The following is a 23,107-nucleotide window of genomic DNA, read 5'->3' as shown; positions in this document are numbered from 1 at the left end:
CAATAATCATTTAGGAAGTTTTCCTTCACTTCAATGATAAATACCATATCCACCCATTATCCACCAATATCAATAAATACTTATATCCACCTATTATCTACCCCATTGTCCAATGCACACAGTCATATATTTGCATTTCTTTCATGTAGTTATGATGCCTATACATAGTTCTGTCATCTCCACTAGACTGAAAACTACATGGAAGCAAAAGTTGGCAAGGTTTTGAAGACTGTAAGTCCACAGAAACTAGCATCATGCACAGAAAAAAATAATTCTTTAATATTTGTTGAATAAACCAAAACTATTTATTTTAAAAAGAAATGAATTTAAGAACTTTTATACAATCAATTATAAATTAGCTTTTATTTATTTATTTATTTATTTATTTTTATTCTACTCCTAAAATACCCATCCAGTTCCAAGAAAAATGAAAGAAAAAAAACACACCACATAATAGGATTAATAATGGAGGGCCTACCACTCTGACTGTGTCTAGAAAACCTTGCCTTAGTCTTATTTACATGTGTTATTCTATCTCTGAGTAAAAAAAAAAAAAAAAGAGAGAGAGAGAAAATATTGAATTTGAAGGATGTGTGACAGAGGAAGCATTCGTTATGTTGTGCCAGCGAGTTTCATTTACTTTGAAACCTCAGCAGCAAGGCTTGTAGAAGGGAAGGTTGTACTGATCTTCAAGAACTGACATCATTTTTAAAATGTCCACAGACTTATCCTATCTCTTCTTCAATTTACACCTCTGTATTTATACTTAAGATTAAAGTAATCTAGCAATAGCAATTTGCACGTCACAAAAAATTACCTTCTATTCCCCATAACTTTTATAAAAATGGAATATAAGTTTTTATAAGAAGTTAGCATAATGACTTCTTATCAAAAAGAATCATTTTAGGTAAGTTCACCCTGCAGTTCCCACTGTGGGAGCCATTTTCAAGGATGCAGCCTTGAGAGAGCAACACGGTGTTGAGACCCCCTGGAAAAGGCACATGATGGACCCTTTAAAGCCTCCGTGTAAACTTGAAGACTCTGGCGACCTAGGAGCCTGACTCAGAGATATGAAACTGAGGTATAAAGAGGTGAAGTGATTTGTTCTGAATAAGGCTGCTGCTGAAAGTCAGAGGGGATAAAAAATGGCAGCCGAATAAGCAGACGTGTCCTGTGCCTTGTCTCGGAGCAGATAGAAGAAACAATTAAATTGAACAACATCCACCCAGAATTGGTGAAGTAGGCACAGCTGGTGAGACAACTCACAGCCAGAAAGGGCAGAGGATGCCTGGAGAACAGTAGGATCAGGGATCTGGGCTGGAGAGAGACATGCAACCACCAGGATGAGAAGGTCAGAAGGAAGCTGCACGGCACCAAGTCCACATCCTTTGGGGACAGGCGTAACATCCAATTGTGGAAAGGAAGTCAAAGGGCTGCTGGAAGCTGGGGGATATAGATCTAAGTCCACAGCTGCAAGAGGCTGCACCCAGAGGGGCATTCTGAAGAGCTGCCCAAGCTGCATAGTGCCTGGGGAGGGAAACTTGCAGTCCTGTGGTTCTTTTGCCTGTTTTATCTTTGCTTTTATTCACTAAACCCAGTTCATAGGACCTTTCAATTGCAAACACTCACCCAAGGCTGCTGTGCAGGTGGAGGTACGGATTTGTGGAGTCTGGGGAGAGGCTGTGGAGGGGAGTGGGAAGGGAAAGATGACCATGAATCCAGCACTAAGACATTCCTTACCCTTCAAACCTAAGCAGCCATTTTGCTCCTGAAGAACCAGCCCTCCCAGCAGTCTCAAGGAAGTTAATATAGCCACATCCAGCCTATACCTTGAGCTTTACAAAGGACACAAAGACTCTGAATAGCCCCCAAAGAGCCCTCAGGGATTGCACTGAAGAGGGGCTGTTCAGTCCCCGAAAACAATACAGCACCACCCCTACCTAAAGCCCTGTCAGAAACAGATGCTTGAGTGATTAAGATTGACAGCAGGCAGACAGGCAAAGGGGGCATAAGGGTCCCATATGCTTGCAGCCAAGGCTGTGGAGATAGATACAAAGAGAGGAGCAGTGGATCGCTTGGAACTTCAACGTGGTGCTGACTACCTAAGAGGAAACTGAAAAATGGCAGACAGAACAGAAGAGTGGTGTCTTAAACCAGCCCCCAGGGAGCATTAAAACTCAGCTGAAGCAAATGACACTTCTTCACTTTTTTATTTTTTATCTTTTATTTAAAACTTTTTTTCCTTTGTTTGTGGTTTTTTTTTATATATTTATTTGTTTTGTATTATTTTTTCTTCATTCTATTTTTATTTTATTTTATCTTATTTTTCCATCATTTTCTTCATCACTTCTCCCTCTTTCATCCTGTTTTCTCTTGACCACACTTTACTTTTTCTCTTTCCTTTCTTTTTATCCCTTGTTAAAAATTGATCTTCTTTATCTGCTTTACTGATGTGTTATTATTATTGTAGTCTCTGTTGGATTACCTATATATCTAATTTCCTCTCTCCTTCTCTAAGTCCATGTCCCTTTCTCTTTCTTCCCTAGTCATTTTTAATGCTTGTTTTTTCTCTCCTGTCTTGCTCTCTTCTTCTCCTAATTGTGTAGTTTCACTCACTAAACTCAAACCTACCTGCTCTCTCCTCTATTCTTTTCCAAAAATAGATGAATAGATAAATTTAAAAATTTTGTTTTATCTTTTTATTTATTTATTTATTTATTTTTCTCTTTTTCTTTTCTTCTTATCCACTCATTCTCCTTATACCTACTCTATACTGAACCGTGGTCCATCCCTTATTCAATTCCTTAACCTTACTTTCTCTATATAACCTCTGCCTCTACAAATTCTGTCCACCCCTTTTTCTGGGTGTTTGTTGTTTGCATTTTTTGGTTTGTTTGTTTTGAGGTGTTTTCTCCCCATATATTTTTTTCTTCTTTTTCTTTTCTTTTCTTTCTTACTTAATTTTATTTTCTCAATATCATTTTTGCTCTCTTTTCTCTCTCTTAATTCTCTTTTCTCTGGAGGTCACTTATATTGGGGTTATCAGTGTCGTGAGTATATTCATGTTTTGTTCCCTTTGTGTCTTGTCTTGTTGAGTTGTATTTTGTGCTGTTCAGTCAACATGGTAGAGAGCAAGCCACATAACCGGACACCTTGAGAGGAGTCTCCATCCACGAAAGGGATAAAAGCACTCAAGACCCAACTACACCAAGAGAATCCAAATATCCCAAGTAGGGGGCATCCCTAGAATACCCAGCCCAGAAGACCTGAGAGATTGCACCACTTGGTCCAACAAAACATCTACTATAAAAGAAAAACTAAAAAAAAAAATAAAAAAATCTGGGTGGCATAGCAGTTTGATCTAAACATATAAACAATCACAAAGGGACAACAAAAATGTGGAGACAAAGAAACAACCCTCATATATAATAATAAAAACATAATATGCTAATTAGTCCGGACATCCTTCCAGATGTCCTTCCATCTTTCTGGACGAAGCCAGGGCTGCAAGGGAGCCTGGGACCTGGATTCCTGCCAGCGGCTAGACAGAAACCCGGGTCTCCGGTGCCAGAGGGAAGTCAGTGCCTGCAACCTGGGAAGAAAGGCCTACTCTTGCACCAATTTTGTGCATTGGGCCTCTAGTATGAAAGAAAAGGAGGAATCACCAGGAAAGAAAATAAGTTAAATGGAGGCAAGCAATTTGTCAGAGAAAAAATTCAGAGCAATGGTTATAAGGAGGCTGAAATGGATGGAAGACAAATTCAACAACATGTGTAAGGATCAAGAGGAAATGAAGAAGAATCAAGAAGAAATGAAGAATTACATAGCTGCAATAAAGAACACAATGGAAACTTTTGACAGTAGACTAGAAGAAGCTGAGGACCACATCAGTGAGTTAGAAGAGGTAGGAATAAACACCAAAGCAGAGCAGCAACTGGAAAGAAAACTTAAAAAGCAGGAGGAGAGCCTAAGGGAGCTTTGGGATAACATAAAATGGAACAACATCAGCATAATAGGGGTGCCAGAAGGAGAGGAAGCTGAGCAAGAAACAGAAAACCTGTTTGAAGAAATAATGACAGAAAACTTCCATGATGTTGGGAAGAAAAAAGTCACACAAGTCTAAGAAGCACACAGAGTTCCAAAAAAGATGAACCCAAAAAGACTGAAACCAAGATACATCATAATTAAACTGGCAAACATCACCACAAAGTAAGAATTTTAAAGTCTGCCAGAAAGAGACAGAAAGTTACCTATAAGGGATCTCCTATTAAACTATCAACTGATTTCTCAACAGAACCACATCAGGCCAGAAGGGAATGGAATGAAATACACAAAGTGATGCAAAATAAGGGACTGAATCCAAGAATACTGTACCCAGCAAGGATATCATTCAAAAATAAAGGTGAAATCAGGAGTTTCACAGACAAAAAGAAAAGGCTAAGGGGAGTTTTTACCACCAAGCCAGCAATGCAAGAAATGCTAATGGGACTCCTGTAAAAAGAAAAAATAGAAAGGGAAGAAGGAAGACAGGCATAAAGAATAAAAATAGCAGCATAAAGAATAAAAATAGCCCTAACCGGTTTGGCTCAGTGGACAGAGCGTCGGCCTGCGGACTGAAGGGTCCCAGTCAAGGGCATGTACCTTGGTTGCAGGCACATCCCCAGTAGGAGGTGTGCAAGAGGCAGCTGATCGATGTTTCTCTCTCATCGATGTTTCTAACTCTCTATCCCTCTCCCTTCCTCTCTGTAAAAAAAAAAAAAAAATCAATAAAATATATATTTTAAGAATAAAAATAGCAACAAACAAGTACCTATCCTCTCTAATAAAATGGTAATATGCAAATTAACCATCACTCTGCTACATAAGCCACGCCCACCAGCCAATCAGGGTGAGTATGCAAATTAACCCCATCCAAGATGGCTATAGCCACAGAGAGCAAGGTTTCCTAGGTAACAGAGGAAGCCAAGCTTTCCAATAGCCATTGCAGGCCTAAGCCTCCACTCAAGCTACAAAGTTTCAATTATAGAAGGTAAACAAATTCAAACAAATGGCAGCAGAATGGAGCTTGAGAGAGCAGGCCAGGGTTGCCGGCAGCAACAGGGGAAGCAAAGCTTTCCGCACACCCTGACCAGGCTCACCCGCTTAAGGCAACAAAGTTTCAATTGTAGAAGGTGAATTAACTACCACAGAAATGTCTGCCGCCCCGGAGGGAGCAGCAGATTTGGCTCCGCTCCAGGCTACAAAGTTTCAATTGTAGAAGGAAAATAAATTCCAGATACCAGGGCCTCTGCTTGGGTCGCCAGGGGGCATGGCCGGCCTGCAAATCACCACAGGCCCCTTGCTCAGGCTGCCCCATGCCCCAAGGGAACCCCACCCTGATCCGGGACACCCTTCAGGGCAAACCAGCTGGCCCCCACCCCTGTACCAGGCCTCTATCCTATCTAATAAAAGAGTAATATACAGATTGATCATCACTGCAACACACAATATGTCTGCCCCCATGTGATCAGAGATCCTGCCCCCATGTGGACACAAGATGGTCACCACAAGATGGCCAGCAGGAGAGGGCAGTTGGGAGGCACCCGGCCTGCAAGGGAGGGCAGTTGAGAGGGACCAGGCTTGCAAGGGAGGGCAATTGGAGGTGATCAACCCTGCAGGAGAGGGCAGTTAGGGGTGACCAGGCTGGCAGAGGAGGGAAGTTGGGGGCAAACAGGCTGGCAGGGGAGCAGTTAAGCATCAACCAGGCTGGCAGCAGAGTGGTTAGGGGGTGATCAGGCTGGCAGGCAGAAGCGGTTAGGGGCAATCAGGAAGGCAGGCAGGCAAGCAGTTGGGAGCCAGCTGTCCTGGATTGTGAGAGGGATGTCCGACTGCCCAGGATCGGGCCTAAACGGGCAGCCGGACATCCCTCCAGGAGTCCCAGATTGAAGAGGGTACAGGCTGGGCTGAGGAACAACCCCCCACCATGCACGAATTTCGTGCACCGGGCTTCTAGTCAATAATAATCTTAAATGTAAATGGATTAAATGCCCCAACCAAAAGACGGAGGGTAGTTGAATGGATAAGAAAACATGACCCATATATTTGCTGTCTACAAGAGAACCACCTCAGAACCAAGGATTCACACCATCTAATAGTGAGGGGATGGAAAAAAAATTTTCCAAGCAAATGGAAATGAAAAAACAAACAAACAAACAAAAATCTGGGGTAGCAATACTTATATTTGACAAAATAGACCATAACAAGAGATATGGAAGGCCACTTCATAATAATAAATGCATCAACAAGAGGATATAAATCTGGTAAACATATATGCACCCAATACAGGAGCATCCAAACACATAAAAAAACCTTCTGTAAGGTATCAAGGGAGAGATTGACAGCAATACAATCATAGTAGGGGACTTTAATACTCCATTAATACCACTAGATAAGTCCTCTAAACAAAATATCAGCACAGAAACAGCAATCCTAAATGACTCACTAGGTCATATGGAACTAATTGACATCTTCAGAACATTTCACCCCAAAGCTACAGAACATACATTCTTCTCAAGTGCACAAGGGACATTTTGAAAGATAGACCACATATTAGGAAACAGGCAAAGTCCCTTAAATTCAAGAAGATAGAAATAATATCAAGTATCTTCTCAGATCACAATGGCATAAAATTAGAAATCAACTACAGTAAAGACAATGAAAAATCAAGCACATGGAGGCTAAATAGCTTGCTATTTAACAATGCTATTAAACAATGATTGGTTCACCAGAGATCAAAGAAGAAAAGAAGAAATAAACAGCATCCTGGAAACAAATGACAATAAAAACACAACAATCCAAAATCTATGGGACACAGTGAAAGCAGTCCTGATAGGGAAGTTCATAGCTCTACAGGCATATCTCAAAAAACAAGACAAAATGGTAATAAATTATCTCTACAATTTAAAGAATTAGAAAGAGAGCAACATGAAAAGCTCAGAGTGAGCAAAAGGAAGGAGATGATAAAGATCATAGCAGAAATAAATGACATGGAGACCAAAAAATATATATATATACAAAAGGTCAAGGAAACCAAGAGCTGGTTCTTTGAAAGGATAAAAAAGATTGATGAACCTCTAGCCAGCTTCACCAAGAAACAAAGGGAGAGGACCCAAATAAGCAAATCAGAAATGAAAGAGGTGAAGTAACTACTGACTCCATAGACATACAAAGGATTGTAAAAAAATACTACCAAGTGGGGAGGTACATGTGTGTGCACAATCTTCATGATATTGGCTAAGAGTCCAAAATCAGAAGAGTGCTAACAAAGTTTGTTCCAGTTATTCTCCTTTAAGATTTTATCACTGATCAATACCCCAAATGAATACTCATTCTTTCATCAGCTATATTAACAGATTTACTCAAGTAACAATTAGTCACATAGGCCTTCCATTGCCCTGCATATTTTTACTCTATTGTGTTTATTTCAGTTACTCTCTCAAAGAACTGTTGCAGTTCACTTATTTTCAAATTCTTTAGTGAAATCTAACTAGAGTCCCAAGTAACACTACTTATATTCATATTCTTAATATTTTTCATATAACAACATAAGTTTGATTAGTCCATATTTATGTAATGTGCAGGGTCTCTTTAAATCCAGTCATATTAGAAGAAAATCCATTTCTTAAATGACTAATTTGAACAAATTGTGTCTCTTTTTTATCCACAGCACAGGTTTGTGAATTATAGCAAAAGGACCAAGTGTATCTTGATTAACTTGAGCTAGCAACAATTGTAAATATATCACTATAATTAAATGAAATTTATTGAACACATTGTCTTTTTGTTAGGCATCATAGAGGAAAATTCTCAAAATTTTTATTAGAAATCTGTGTATGAAGAACCCTGTATGTTGGAAGTCTACATTAGGAAATCAAAAGATAAAGCAAAATATAAAAATCCAACATACTAATTGTAACTTCATACTCAACACACCTAATAACATTATTTCTTTAAGTGACATAAGAATTATTAATATTGCAGTAAAACTCATATATAAAATTTCAAAGCTTGCTCTGTCAAAGCAAATTCCCCATATTCCCTATCAAGTTTAGTCCTGTTGAAATACTAACTGTTAAACTCTATTTCTACTTTGACTGGAACCACAACCATGACTCTCACTGTTTACACTTGCTTAAATATAGTTAGTTGAAGTTGAAATCTCTTCCCATGGTCGATAGCAATTTTAATTATACTATCCAACTGCCTCCTAAATCCAAAACCCAGCATCAGATTAACCCTCTATTTTTTAAGACCAAAAACAAGGTAACTAAGTAGAGGCAGAGAGAAGTTAGCTATCTTCATGTTGCTTCTAGCTTTTCAGAGGATATAAAAACTAAAACTTTCTGAATGGCATTCTAGAAAGGAGAATTTAAATTATAGTCCATATATCAGATCATGTAAAAGAAGCATTCTTCTTGAAGTTTTAAGCCAAGTAATCAAATAGAACTTTTCCATGTGTTCTATAACTAGATTCTTGCATGGTTCATGGAATATCAGTGGCAGCATCACATGGAGCTCCTTAAAAATGCAGAATCTCAGATTCTATAGACACAATCTGAATTAGATCTGCTTTTATTGAATTCTCCAGGCAATTCGATATGTACCATGAAGTCTGAGAAGCATTAGTGTAGACTGTCTTCACCAAAAATATAAATTATGTTGCATGTGAGTTGCTTACTAGTAGAACTGTTTAATGCATTTATTTCATGGATTTAGGAGTTATATTTGCATATTCTTACCTAGTTACAAGAACTAAATTAGGGTCAATAAGATAATTCAAATGTTTGAAATAAACAAACCTCAAGATTCATTCAAGCTAAGCATTAATCGTTCAATTTTAAATACAAATGTATTTCAAAGGAATTTAATTTATATATTTTAAATAATTAATACAAACATTTTATAGCACAATTTTGATGTCTATAAAGTTTCAAGAGGTGTGTGGGGGGAGGGGTTTATATGTCTTTGTTAATACCATAACTTCAGAATGTTATGCATAAATCCTGAAATTTAAAACTAAAGTTTTAAAATTCGTTTAACTAAGAAAACTATAATTTACAATTCCAGTCCAAATTAATATTACTTAAAATATTTTGAGAGAGAACCAAGATGGCAGCATAGGAAAACACCTATACTAGCCGTCTCCCACAACTACATCAAAATTACAACTGAAAAACAGAATTACCATCATTAAGAACCACCTGAAAGCTGGTTGCATGGAAGACCTACAACTAGAGAAGTAAAGAAGAAAGCACATTGAGACTGGTAGAAGGGGCAGAGGCACGGTACAGGCTGGTCCAGCATCCACATATGCTGTGTGTGTTTTTTTAATCCGGAGGGAGATCATCTCTGCAGAGATCACCTTGGAGGAGCAAAGGGTACAAGCTCCACACCAGACTCCCAGCCCAAGGTTCCAGAGCTGGGAAGAGAAGTCCCCATAATTACGGACTGTAAAAACCAGCGGGGATTGTGACTGAGAGACACCAAGGCTGCTGGAGACACAGCTGTTCCTTTTAAAGAGCAGGCACACAAATGTACTCAGAATCCATACCTCTGAACTCCAGCAACAGGCAGCTCTGGGGGACCCAGACAGATATGGGGAGGAACTGGATTGTCTGTCATTGGGGCAGGAATGCAGGGGCTACTTTCTCCAAGACAGGGGTGCTCACGAGAGTCATTGTGCCTATACTGGGACCTCTCCTGTTGCAGGGATGACTGACAGCCGTATCTGGTCTCAATAAGCCTGGAACACACTGTTAGCTCCACCTTGGGGATTCCCTGAGACCCCACTCCATCTAATTTGCAACCCCACCCACACTGTTTGCAGCAGCTTTTCCATATGAATGACCTATCCTAGATTGCTAAAATCTCTCAAACAAGCTATAGCTGGTGACAGTATGCCCCAAAACTATCAATATAAAAGGCCCAAGACCCAGCAATAGCACCAGCCTGCCTTGCTTCACAGCTAAACCTCGCCTCCTGCACAGCAGCTCTCCCACCGTAGTCACAGCTAGTTCTCACAACCAATTGACTTGGAGGTCAACTCCTCCCATAGATGCCAACATCAATCAAGGCTCAACTACAAGACTGAGCACACAGCCCACACAGGGGCACCTAGATTGCCCAGCTCAGGTGACTGGGGAGGCTGAGCCACTGGGCCCCACAAGGCCACTCTACCAATTCCAGGAGACATAGAAGCTCTACCTAATACATAGAAACAAACACAGGGAAGCAGCAAAAATGTGGATACAAAGAAACATGTCACAAAAGAAAGAAATGGAAGCAAGCAAACTACTGGATACAGAGTACAAAACCATGGTTATAAGGATCTTCATGAGATTTTCAAGGATCTTAATGAGAAGGTCAAAAACATGAAAAAGGACCAGTCAGAAATTAAGCATACACTAACTGAAATAAAGAACAATTTACAGGGATTCAACAGTAGAGTAAAGGATTCTGAGAATCAAATCAATGATTTGGAATATGAGGAAGCAAAAAACACCCAAGCAGAAGAACAAAAAGAAAAAAAGAATCCCAAAACATGAAGATAGTGTAGGGCACCTCTGGGACAATTTCAAGTGTACCCATATTTGCATGATGTAAGTGCCAGAAAGAGAAAAGAGAGAGAAATATATTTAAAACCTATTTGAGGAAATAATGACAGAAAACTTCCCCTAACTGGTGAAAGAAATAGACTTACAAGTCCAGGAAGCACAAAGTGTCCCAAACAAGAGGAACCCAAAGAGGCCCACACCAAAACACATCAAAATTAAAATACCGAGGGTTAAAGACAAAGAGAGAATCTTCAAAGTAGCAAGAGTAAAGCAGTTATTTACAAGGGACTACCCATATGACTGTCAGCTAATTTCTCAACAGAAACTTTGCAGACCAGAAGAGAGTGGCGAGAAATATTCAAAGTAATAAATAGTAAGGACCTACAACCAAGATTACTCTACCCAGCAAAGCTTTCATTTAGAATTGAGGGTCAGATAAAGACCTTTACAAACAAGAAAAAGCTAAAGGAGTTCACAACCAAACCAGTATTATATGAAATTTTTGAAGGGTATTATAGGAGAAGGAGAAGGAGAAGGAGAAAGAGAAGGAGAAGGAGGAGGAGGAGGAGGAGGAGGAGGAGGAGGAGGAGGAGGAGGAGGAGGAGGAGGAGGAGGAGGAGGAGGAGGAGAAAGAGGAGGAGAAAGAGGAGGAGAAAGAGGAGGAGAAAGAGGAGGAGAAGAAGAAGAATAGATAAAAATATGAACAATAAAACAGCAACAAATACATATCTAACAATTGAATCTAAAAGTCAAAATAAATAAGAAATCTAACAAAATAAATGAGTGAATAAAACAGAATCAGAGGTATGGAAGCATGGAACAGACTGACAAATCTCAGAGGGAAGGAGGAGGGAGTGCGGGAAGAGATTACCCAAAGATCTTACCTGTGGAACCAGACAATATGGTGGTGAAGTCCTGGCATGGGATGGGACCTGGGTGGAGAGGAGCAATGGGGGTAAAAAGTGGGATATCTGTAATACTCTCAACAATAAAGATTTTTTAAACATCTTAGAATAAAAACTTCCAAGATAAAGAAAAATCCATTTAAAGCAACCAATTTGCTATTTTTAACACTATGCAGAATATAGTTATTGCTTTGATTATGCAATTTTAAGTAAAATGTTAAAACTAGTGACACATGTGGGCGAATGCTTAATTTTTCCCCTTATATTACCTCTTAAGCAATTTTCAAATATTAAGGCTAAAAATGGGATTGTCTTCATTGGTAAGCTGTTTAGTTGTAGGCGTAAGATTGATAATAATATCCTAAAAAGAATCTCCAAAAAAGTGAAATAATTGTCAAATACTTGAGCAAGAAGTGGAGAAGAGAAAGGAAGAGACAATTAGTGGGGTGCACAAAGTCTGAGAGGAGGCATTAATTATATAACCAGATCTATCATATTTCCCATAAGTGTGTAATAGGGTTGCATTACCCTCCTTTATAAATGAGACAAGAGTTGGCTAGGCATGCTACTCATTTGTCTCTCTTTCACTAACATATTTGTCTTCTTTTTCCCTAACTCTAATTAATGATCAATATGATGTAGCTATGGGGATATTGACTTGGTTTTCCTATGGTCTCAGAGAATTAGCCTTACTGATATTTTGGTCATATATTCTTAAAATAATATTGCTAGAGATGATAATTTATCACATCATTTCAAGTATATACGTCTATTAAAACAGATTTGCTGTTTCTCTAAATTACCATATACATTCTCCTAAGTTATTGAAACTTGATTATATAATAATGCATTTTCTTATTAAGTTCATCACTAAATAACCAGATAATTCTATTCTATATCTATGCTCAAAGTTAAACACATGTAAATTGGGGTATATTACATCAACTGTTTTTACTTCAAGCACAGTCAAATTTCAGGTCTGTAATTGACATATATTTTATTTCAATAATCCTTTATTTTATCTTCCTCCCATCCTTCCTATTTTCTTTCTTTTTTTGTTTGTTTGTTGTTTTATTGTTTTGTTTTGTTTTGCTTTTCAAAATGTTTAGCAGTGCCATAAACTTAGGATCAGAATCAAATCAAGGAGTTATCAAGAACTAAAACCTGGGAATAAAAACTGTCCCTTTTCTTTGTTATATCCCTTCAGCATCTAGCTTATGAATGGTGGGGGGGCCTTAATATGCTGACTTAAATTTATTTTCAGAAAAAAAGCTATGCATAGAAATACTGACAATAAGCAAGCTAGAGTTTCATTTTCCTTCAGATTCATTTTTTATAGTAGTCCATACACTTACAGCCTGAATTTCTAATGTTAGGCAATATGAAAAAAAAATGCCCTAATGAGATTGCCCTGTCAACATATGTATAGCCTAATCTATCCCTGGGATCTCTCAAAAAGCTAGATCAAGGTCATGCAAAAACAGAAGTCAAAATTGGTCTGTAAGAAACCAGATCTTTGGATAGAGCTACAATTTCTTAAGGTGAATTCTTACCTTATACCAAGCTAAAGCCTGGGACCATAAGAGTGCATTAAGCTTGCATAACAACACAGGTAGTAAGACTACTGACCTTAACAAAGTATACCCTCTAGGGCAGGGGTAGTAAACCTTTTTTCTGCCAAGGGCATTTGAATATTTATAACATCATTCACGAGGATACAAAATTATCAACTTAAAATTTAGCCTGCTATATTTGGTCAAACATTTAATTAACTCACCCCAATGCCTTGGCAGGGCCAGACCAAATGATTTTCTGGGCCTTATACAGCCTGCCGGCTGGACATTTTCCACCTTTGCTCTAGGGGAAAGACAGCTTTTGAAATAGAATATTTTAAGTAATACAGTTTCTTACTATTCAGTTAATATTTCCCAGGTGCAATAGTAGGATCTTTTATGCCCTTATTCTAATCCAAAACCACTAGGTGTTGACCAATTTCATTTCCCTGAAATCTACTCAACTCCTGAGACTATGAGATCAGAAGCTAAACTTTTCATAATCTTAACATAACTGATATACACAATGATTTTATGTTGTAGCCCCAAAGAGAACTTATGACCCTGCCTAATGAACTTGAATACTGGCAACCTGCTTGGTAAAATGTGGACAAATTAACACTCTGTCTGGATCTGACCTCTTGACCCATTCCATTAAATTAAGTTAGTTATTTCCTTCTGAATACAACTCTGAAATTAGATATAAGCCCTGATATCTTTCACTCAACCATTGATAAAGAAACAAAACTAGTGGTCTATATAATTAAACTTAACCATTACTGTTTGGAAACTTCAGTGTATTAGATTTTGAAGAAAAATGATATTACAAAGAAGATTGGCTGAGATCTGATATATTTCTATTCAGATCAAACTACATACCTAATTGAAGACAAACATTACCAAAAATTATTTAATTAATTTTGGAGGAGAAAAAATATTTTAAGGGGTAGCAGAGGGTAGATATGACTGTTTGTTATAAGAACAATTTAAATCACTGGTTGGGTGGACAACAGGGGTTGAAAGGTTCCTTACTATTTGCTACATACTGTATTGAAACTTTGATGCTTATACTATCATCATACATGTCATATTTTAAAAAACTAAAGCATTAGCATTTTAAGTGGTCAAAATCAACTCAGAGATAGAAATAATATTATTTAAAGATAAAGAAATTGAAGACCTACTAATTTTTTTTTTCCCTGGGCTACATTAAATCACTAGTCTCAAACAATTTTGTAAAGCAATAGGATATCGGGCACTAATTACATATTACATATAAATGAGTGCAACAATTCTTCAAAAAAAAGGAATGAGGGAGAAATGAAGCTCGAGGCATCATTTCATCTCAAGAAAAAGCAATATTATTTCCTTCCTCTTCTAAAAAGCACAGAAAAGACTGCAGTGAGAGGGTCTGAAGAGGTTAAGGAGGTGCTTTGATATGCGTTATCTGACTACAAAGGCAAAGGGATTAAGTTGCCAGTGATGGAAACAAGAAGAAACTATTAAAATACTAAAAAAAAAAAAAAAAAAAAATACAATAAAAAGAGTGACCAAAAACTTCAAAGCAAAAAGTCTAAATATTGAAAAAATACAATATTTATTTTAAGTTAAAATAGATAAAAATAGATTTATTATATGCAATGACCAGGAGACCTAAAGTTTCAGAGCAGTCCTACTTGGGTGCTGGCTTGGGAGTCAGACTACCTGGGTTTTCATCCAAATTCTATATCATATTAGCTAAGGAAACTTGAACAAGATATATATATATATATATATATATATATATATATATATACACACACACACACACACACACACACACACACACACACACACACACATTCCTCTGCATACCTCATGGAACAATTTTTAAAAGGTTGAGTTTGCAAAACCAAAAAGAAAAAAAAATTCATGCAAGCAAAATAAAAAATTACTGAGTCATAGTCATATTCATATTTGTGACTTCGCATAAACACTTCATCTATCTACCACATTGTCCTTTTTAGGAATTAATATGTGAAAATAAAGCACAAGAAGTTGGGGGAAGGCCTTGGTTTTAAGATTCACTGCTCCAATTTAGCATTTCAAAGTAAGACCTATTTAATAACCCTCCAATTACCAAAACACAAAACTCATAATGACCGATAAAAAATTAACATAGTTTGTGTGAGAACATCACACAACACATCAGACCTCTCTAGGAGCATCACCTGCAGAGCTGTTAATGAGCAGGCATCTGAGAACATGCTTGACCTTGTTTCTCTAGATAGAGGGGAAAGAACACAAAGGGCGGAAAGAATATTAACCAAGGGGAAAGAACATAAAGAGGGCAGAAGGAATGTTAACCAAGGCAGATGTAATTTAGAAAAGTTATATATAAATTCAGCTTTCCAACAAAGAATAGATTATTGCAATGACCATATAAAGAGAGCCATATTTGGCATTCAAATAACTAAAGAAGCCCTAGGAACTCTATCTCATGGCAGAAGTACATAGAGACAATAGCAACTATTCAGGTATATATGGGTGTCCAGTTCCTTGGACTATTATGTATTATACTAGAGGCCTGGTGCACAAAATTCATGCACTGGGGTGAGGTATCCCTCAGCTCAGCCTTGTACCCTCTCATAATCCAGGATCCCTCAGAGGATGTCTGACTGCCGGTTTAGGCCCAATCCCTCTAGGCCAGCCTGGCCTGTGGGGATCGGGCCTAAATTGACAGTCAGACATCCCCCAAAGGATGTAGCAGTGCACCAAGCAGCAGGCATCCAGGGAGGAGCCCAAACTGGGGCCAGGTGCCACACCACTTGCTCTCCTCCCAGCCCACTGCGCCTGCTGCCGCTGCTCGGTAGTTCTGCCACAGAGTTGGGAGAGGCTCCCGCTGCTGCAGCAGTGCTTGCCAGCCGTGAGCACGGCTTCTGGCTGAGCAGTCCTCCCCCTGTGGGAGTACACTGACCACCAGGGGGAAGCTCCTGTGTTGAGTGTCTGCCCCTGGTGGTCAGTGCGCATCACAGAGACTGGTTGACCGGTCATTTTAGTCATTCTAGTTGTTCTGTCGGAACAGTCACTTAGGCTTTTATATATATAGACTAGAGGCCTGGTGCACGCATTCATGCACCAATGGGGTCCCTCTGCCTTGCTTGTGGGATCGGGCTGAAACTGGCTCTCCGACATCCCGTGAGGGGTCCTGGATTGTGAGAGGGTGCAGGCCAGGCCCAGGGACCCCACTGGTGCATGATCAGGGCTAGGGAGGGATGTTGGAGGTTGGCCAGCCAGGGAGGAACTGCAGGAGGACTCCAGGGCATGTCTGGCCTGTCTCACTTAGTCCCAATCAGCCAGACCCCAGCAGCAAGCTAACCTACCTGTTAGAGCATCTGCCCCCTGGTGGTCAGTGCACATCATAGCGAGTGGTTGAGAAGCCTTAGCATATGATTAGCATATTACGCTTTGATTGGTTGAATGGCAGACCAGATGACCAGACACTTAGCATATTAGGCTTTTATTATATAGGATAGCTGCAGGTAAGGCATTTTAATGGTTGAGAGCTGCAAATGTATAATACTATGATCCCATTACCTTGCAAAGAACACAGATTTCAGTGTGTTACTAATATAGTGAATGCTGTCACAAATTCTGATGACTTAAACAGTATTTTTGTTTTACTATTTATGGAAAAATTTGATACACTGATATTTAAACTTAAAGAGTCTACATTTTGGAAGTTATAAGAGGAAAAGTGAGCAAGTAAATACTCTAACATAAAAGATGAAAAATTCAAAAGACCAGCATATTGTCCACAAATACATATACTAAAAATAAAGCAATTTTTATGTAACTATGTGCTAATGGACAGACCCAATTCTCAGAATATTTATATTTAATGAAAGAGCCAATCTTGGAACATTAAATGTTAAAACATCTTCTCTTAGCTATTCCTTCCCTGATATAAATAACCATCATCTCAGGTCAGATCACTGTGATTTTGAACAAACAATGGATTTTCCTCTTTATATTCACTGAATACCAGTGATGGTATACAAGAAAATATATGCCATCTGTTTCTGTTAATTAAGCTCTTTTGCGTATAAGCTATTTCAAGAATTGAAGAGAAATCACATTTCAGGGTCTCTAGTTATTATTGATCCATGGTTAAATTATTTCTATTGCTCTCATAAATATCATTAACTTGCAAGAGCTTTTTAACTTAATAAATGGTTAATATATACAATAGATTCTCTCTTGATAGTGATACTCAAATGAGGACACAGAGAATTTTTCCAAAATTATATATGATTTTCAGCAAGCTTGGACCTAAATACTATTATCCCAATACATAAGTGGGCAAATCATTAATTGATATTATTATTGCAAACTTACTGAGTTATGGTTATTAGGATTCTAAGTTCTATGGAATCCTAAGTTTCTTACATTTGCTTGATGAAAAACTAAGCATTCTTGGATATTTATATTAAATGAAGAGCCACTCACTCTTGAGTATCTCTTTCATTTATTGGGAGGTACAATAGGGTTCTTATGGAAACACTATGAATTTTGAACAAACATTTAAATTCAGAACAAACACTCATGTGCTTCCTTCTCTGTGTCCCAGCCTAGTCTGATTGGGCTCTAGATAGGCACAACAAAGTTGAGCCACAGATTAATATGAAATGTGATCATTGAGAAATTTACCCCACAATATATTAACTGGATGCCTTCTGCAGATGGAGTTCTATATTAGTCAAAGTTGTTTGATCTGAGTATTCTTTTGTTAATGTTTGCATGGCAGGAATTAATGCCAGGTAGTGGGTTGTGTTGGGGCCATATATAACATCAAATGTCTAAAAAACTAAAAACCCTAGAATTTCAGTTGAATTTTGAGTAGAGTAGAGCAGAAGTTAATGAAATAAAATAAAATGTCTAGGTTGCAGCTTGGTCCCCAGAAGGGGGCTTGCAGAAAGCAGCCAATGGATGATTTGTTTTAAAAGAGTCAGTGTTTCTTAGTGGTTAAACAATCTTGGGTCAGACAGCCTAGATTCTCCAGCTGACACTGCCACATATACTAGTAAACCAAATAATTCACTTAATCTTTATAAGCATCTTTTTCTTTCATAGAAGCATAATAAAGCTACTGTTTATAATAAAGTTAGGAAATAAATTAGATGCTATATGTGGAACACTTCCCACTGTGGTAGGCAAATGATACATATTTAATAAATATAGCCACTGTGATTAGGTTCCAGGTGATGGGGCTTGGAGGATGAGAAGAATTAGCACAGACAGAAGAGCAAAGAGAGAGCATTCCAGCAATGGACAGAGAATGATGAAAGTCTTAGAATAAAGATATTCTTTACACAGTCTTCATCACCCTGTATGATCTACTTCAGTGATGGGCAACCTTTTGAGCTTGGTGTGTCAAACTTCGCCAAAAAACTGAGCATAACTCGGGTAGTGTGTCACTTTGAGGAAAAAACTAACTCCAAGACTCTAGTCGCAAATGTTTCATCCTCAGGAGCAGCAAATGTTTCATCTTCAGAAATGGCTACGCGTGTCAGTGCTGACACGCGTGTCATAGGTTCGCCATCACTGATCTAGTTGCTGCCTATCTCTCTAAACTCCTTTCAAGCCATTTCAACATTCATTGTAATGTAGCCACACTGGCATTCATTTCATTGAACATGCTCAAATTCTCCCCATCTTTAGAATGTCATCTTTTACCTGTCTAAATTCTACTCATTCTTCAGATTTTATTATTTATTTATTTATTTATTTGTTTATCATCTATCTATCTATCTATCTATCTATCTATCTATCTATCTATCTATCTAACTATATATCTAATTGATTTCAGAGAGAGGAAGGGAGAGGGAGAGAGAGTTAGAAATATCAGTGATGAAAGAAAATTATCAATCAGCTGCCTCCTGCAAGCTTCCTCCTGGGTTCCTAGCCCACAACCTGGACATGTGCCCTGACTGGGAATGCCCTGACCTCCTAGTTCATGGGTCAACACTCAACCACTGAATGACATGGGCTGGATTATTCTTTGGGTTTTAATTTAATGTCCCTTCTTCAGGAAAGCCTTCACTGAGACATGCATGAGCCCCAATTACAGTAGCTCCTACTCACTTAAAATCTCATTGAATTTTGAAAAACAAAAATCATGATTAATAATTTATCTCAGTAACTTTACAAACATTTCAATTCTCCCACTGAACTTTGAATCCCATGGAAATAAGAACCATATCTGACTTGCCCCCAGCCCTGACCCTGACCCTGACCCTGACCCTGATCCTGATGCAAGGCCCTGCTGTACCACCCACCGTGGTCCAGCTCAGTCCTGCCCAGAGTGGCAGCTGGGGCGCACCCTCACTGGCCCTGCCGGCATTGCTGTGGGCACGAGGCATGGACGCCCTTCCAAAGCACAGACTCACTGAAAGGTTACAGACTGGCTGTCCTGGCAAAGCTTTCAACTGCGCACGTTTTTTATACTTTCTTTTTTTTTAATATTTTTTTACCAAAAAAAAGATTTTATACTAGCAATATATAAATGGATTTCTATAATCACTCAATGTTATACAGTATAAATATGCTATAGTTTCTTACGAAAAGATTTTCAGCAGTTATGGCCGTTGCATGTAACTTCTAGGTACTGTAGTCTCTGGGTATTGGGGGAGGCAGGGGTAGGGGTGCGGTGCATTTCCATCCTGGTAAACCCTTCACAGTACTCAGTTCTGTATCGCTCAGTAAACATTACTCTAACTTAAAAAAAAATAAATAAAAGGGAGGTCCAGGCTACCCGGCTGGAGGTGCTGCAGTGGGTAGGCAGAGTCTCCCTCTGCGGGGTGATCTATCTGGGCACCCCCCCAACCCCCACCATCCATCACCCCACAGAGGGAGGCCCAGGCCACCGGCCAGCGATGCTGTGACGGGTGTGCGGGGCCGGCCAGTGATCGCCCCACAGAGGGAGGCCCAGGGCAGCCAAGCGATCGCACCCCACACCTGTCCCTGTTGCCTGCAGAAGGAGGATATCGGTGGCAGAGGAGGGGGGCGCAGTGCTGCACAGATGGCAAGCAGTGGCAGTGGGGAGGAGGGGCCAGCTGCCAGCATCCAAGGGAAGGAAAGTCCCAATAGGCCCTGATCTCAGGCCAGGCCTAGGAACCCTACCCGAGGGGTCCCAGATTGCGAGAGGGTGCAGGCTGGGCTGAGGGACTCCCCCCGCCCCAATGCAAGAATTTTTGTGCACTGGGCCTCTAGTTTCAATATAAATAACTGATAAAAGGACAGTGCATTTTGAAAACAACAACAAAGAAGGAAAGCAGTATTTAGATTGCAAGATGCTCATGTGAAGATATGCTCAAATAATTTTAAAGGTGTTTCTGTAATGACATCTGGATTCAAGTTGTAAATTTCAATATAAAGATGATGCTTCAGTTTGTTCCTACTGCCAGATTATTAGGTAATGCCCTGCTGTATATCTGTAAACAAGTATCTTATCAAATCTTTCCATTCATGAAAATATTCTGCTATTTTTTGGAAGGTGGAGTCAATAAATTCAGATTAACTATATCTGAACCACATGACACTGTGCTGAAATTATGAATATTAAGGTAATCTTATTTTTTTCTAAACACCAAGTCTTCCTTATGGACTAGTTTAAAGTTGAAATCTCACCTATGAAGAGATTGGGACTTCTCTAACTCAGATGACCTAGATAGCATATTTATACCGTATCAAAAAAAAAAAAATGAATGCAATAGATTTAAAACAAAAAGCTATGTAAACTGTTGTTTATTTCCTCTTTGGTTACACATGTTCATGGTTTCAGTTTATGGTCTCTTATTTCCTTATTGATTCACATTAGCTAACCATCTATCAAATCTTCACCAATTGCATCATTTATCAGATACAAGATTGACATTAGAGAGACAGAGAGGAAAAGCTAATAGCATCTGTCCTTTAATATGTTCACAGGCTTATGACAAATATAATAAATCATCTATTTTATTAAAATATGGTGCTTATGAGAAAGCTATATAAGCTACTATACATGTATAGCCAGTATATCTTGAGAAACAGAGGAACAGTTTAAAAGTATTTCAAGACCTAATCCATGTCTTGTTTTTTTTTATTTTCCTATCCTCACATACTTTTTTTCTTTTCCTTTTTTTCCTTTTATGGCATAGAAACATAGTAAACAGCAATTAAACACTTTCGAATAACTGACAACCAAATCATGTTTATAATCATATGTTCTATCAAGAACACAAAAACAAAATTAATAAGATTTTCAATTTGAGAAATATTTGTAAAATTAAAAGCATGTTTTTAATTACTTTTATTTGCTCTACTACTTTTTTATGATTTTTTAATTTTTTATTGATTTTTTTACAGAGAGGAAGGGAGAGGGATAGAGAGTTAGAAACATCGATAAGGGAGTAACACCGATCAGCTGCCTCCTGCACACCCCCTACTGGGGATATGCCTGCAACCAAGGTACATGCCAGTGACTGGAATTGAACCCGGAACTCTTCATTCCACAGGCAGACGCTCTATCCACTGAGCCAAACCGGTCAGGGCTGCTCTACTACTTTTGAAAAACAAACAAACAAAACAATGACTCAAGAAGCATCAGTTAATATTTTAATTCTCAGAACTTTGAAATAGATAATAAACAGTTGCATGAAAGTGTGCTATTTTATTTAAAGATAGATATGTACCTCAATGTTATTCTACTGGCAGCTATTTCCTTTGCACTTACTTTAAAAAATATATTTTTATTGACTTCAGAGAGGAAGAGAGAGATAGAAACATCAATGATGAGAGTGAATCATTGATCGGCTGCCTCCTGGACACCCCCTATTAGGGATTGAACCCGCAACCCAGACATGTGTCTGACTGAGAATTTAACCATGGTCTCCTGGTTGATAGGTCAATGCTCAACCACTGAGCCACTCCTGGTGGGCTGCACTTACTTTTTAGCACTATGGTTTTTTTAAGTAACTGTTTTCCACTTTAAATTCATCAAACTGAGTCTCAAATCATTTAGAATAAGGAAAGACTGATCACTAGACAGGACAGCTGAAGAAAAACATTACCTTCCCCAAATGCTACAATCTGCCATAAGGCACAAAGGGGAAAGTTAGCATAGCCTAAGGCCCCTCATTCAGAAAGTATCCTTTGTACAGATAAATTTAAACAGGGGATCCTTCATTTCCTTGATATTCCTGGGAATTCTCCTCCTCCTCCTTCATTCTACCTACAGCAGATCCCACTGGTCACCTAAAATATTCCTCTCACCAAACCCATACCTCATCCAAATCTAAACTTCCTAAAACTACTACTAAAGAAATAAGGATGAAGTCCTCTGTGGTTGAAATTATGCTGCTGAAGGATGACTCTAGGCACCTCATCCACCTCAGTCTTTCCATTCATGACCTATTTTCACGCTTCCCTCTTTGCCATCTTGAGTTTGTCAGTACAGAAGATTGGGAGAGATGGAACAAAGTGAGGGACATTGGTCAAGCCATTGCTCAATCCTCTGTTTCCCAAAATGTAGGACATTGAGAGGTAAGGTTGATGAGTCCCATTTCAAAAACCTGATTGTAAGTACCAAAGATTTCATTAATTTTAATTTATTATTTGTTGGTTCAGAATGCCCATACCTACTTTGGGATATTTTAGGATAATGGGTACTCTGACCATGGGGAATCAAGCAAAGTGATAATTCTGACAGTTAAGGTGAAACATACCTTTCCCCCCCTCCCTGTTTCATATTTCCTAACTTCTCTAAGAATAAAGTTATACCTTATTTAAATTTAGTGGGATCCCCAGGGATAAATGAAACTTGAGCTTCAGTATTGATAAAGCCATGAAATATTCCCATTTGGTACATTAGAGCAGAGGTTAAAATTAATTCAGAACCTATGTTGTAGAGGCATAAAATTGAATTAGCATTTTTATCTATTTGTTGTAGAAATTGTTTTAGTAAATTTTAGATCTCCGGTAAAGTTTGAATTTACAATTTAGCAAATCGTAGACCTCTATTTCAGTTTTGTTCTTT

Source organism: Cnephaeus nilssonii (genome assembly GCF_951640355.1).
Source record: "Cnephaeus nilssonii genome assembly, chromosome: 3".
NCBI classification, from domain to species: Eukaryota; Metazoa; Chordata; class Mammalia; order Chiroptera; family Vespertilionidae; genus Cnephaeus; species Cnephaeus nilssonii.
The sequence above is the reverse complement of the archived record's forward strand: the minus strand, read 5'-3'. Positions refer to the sequence as shown.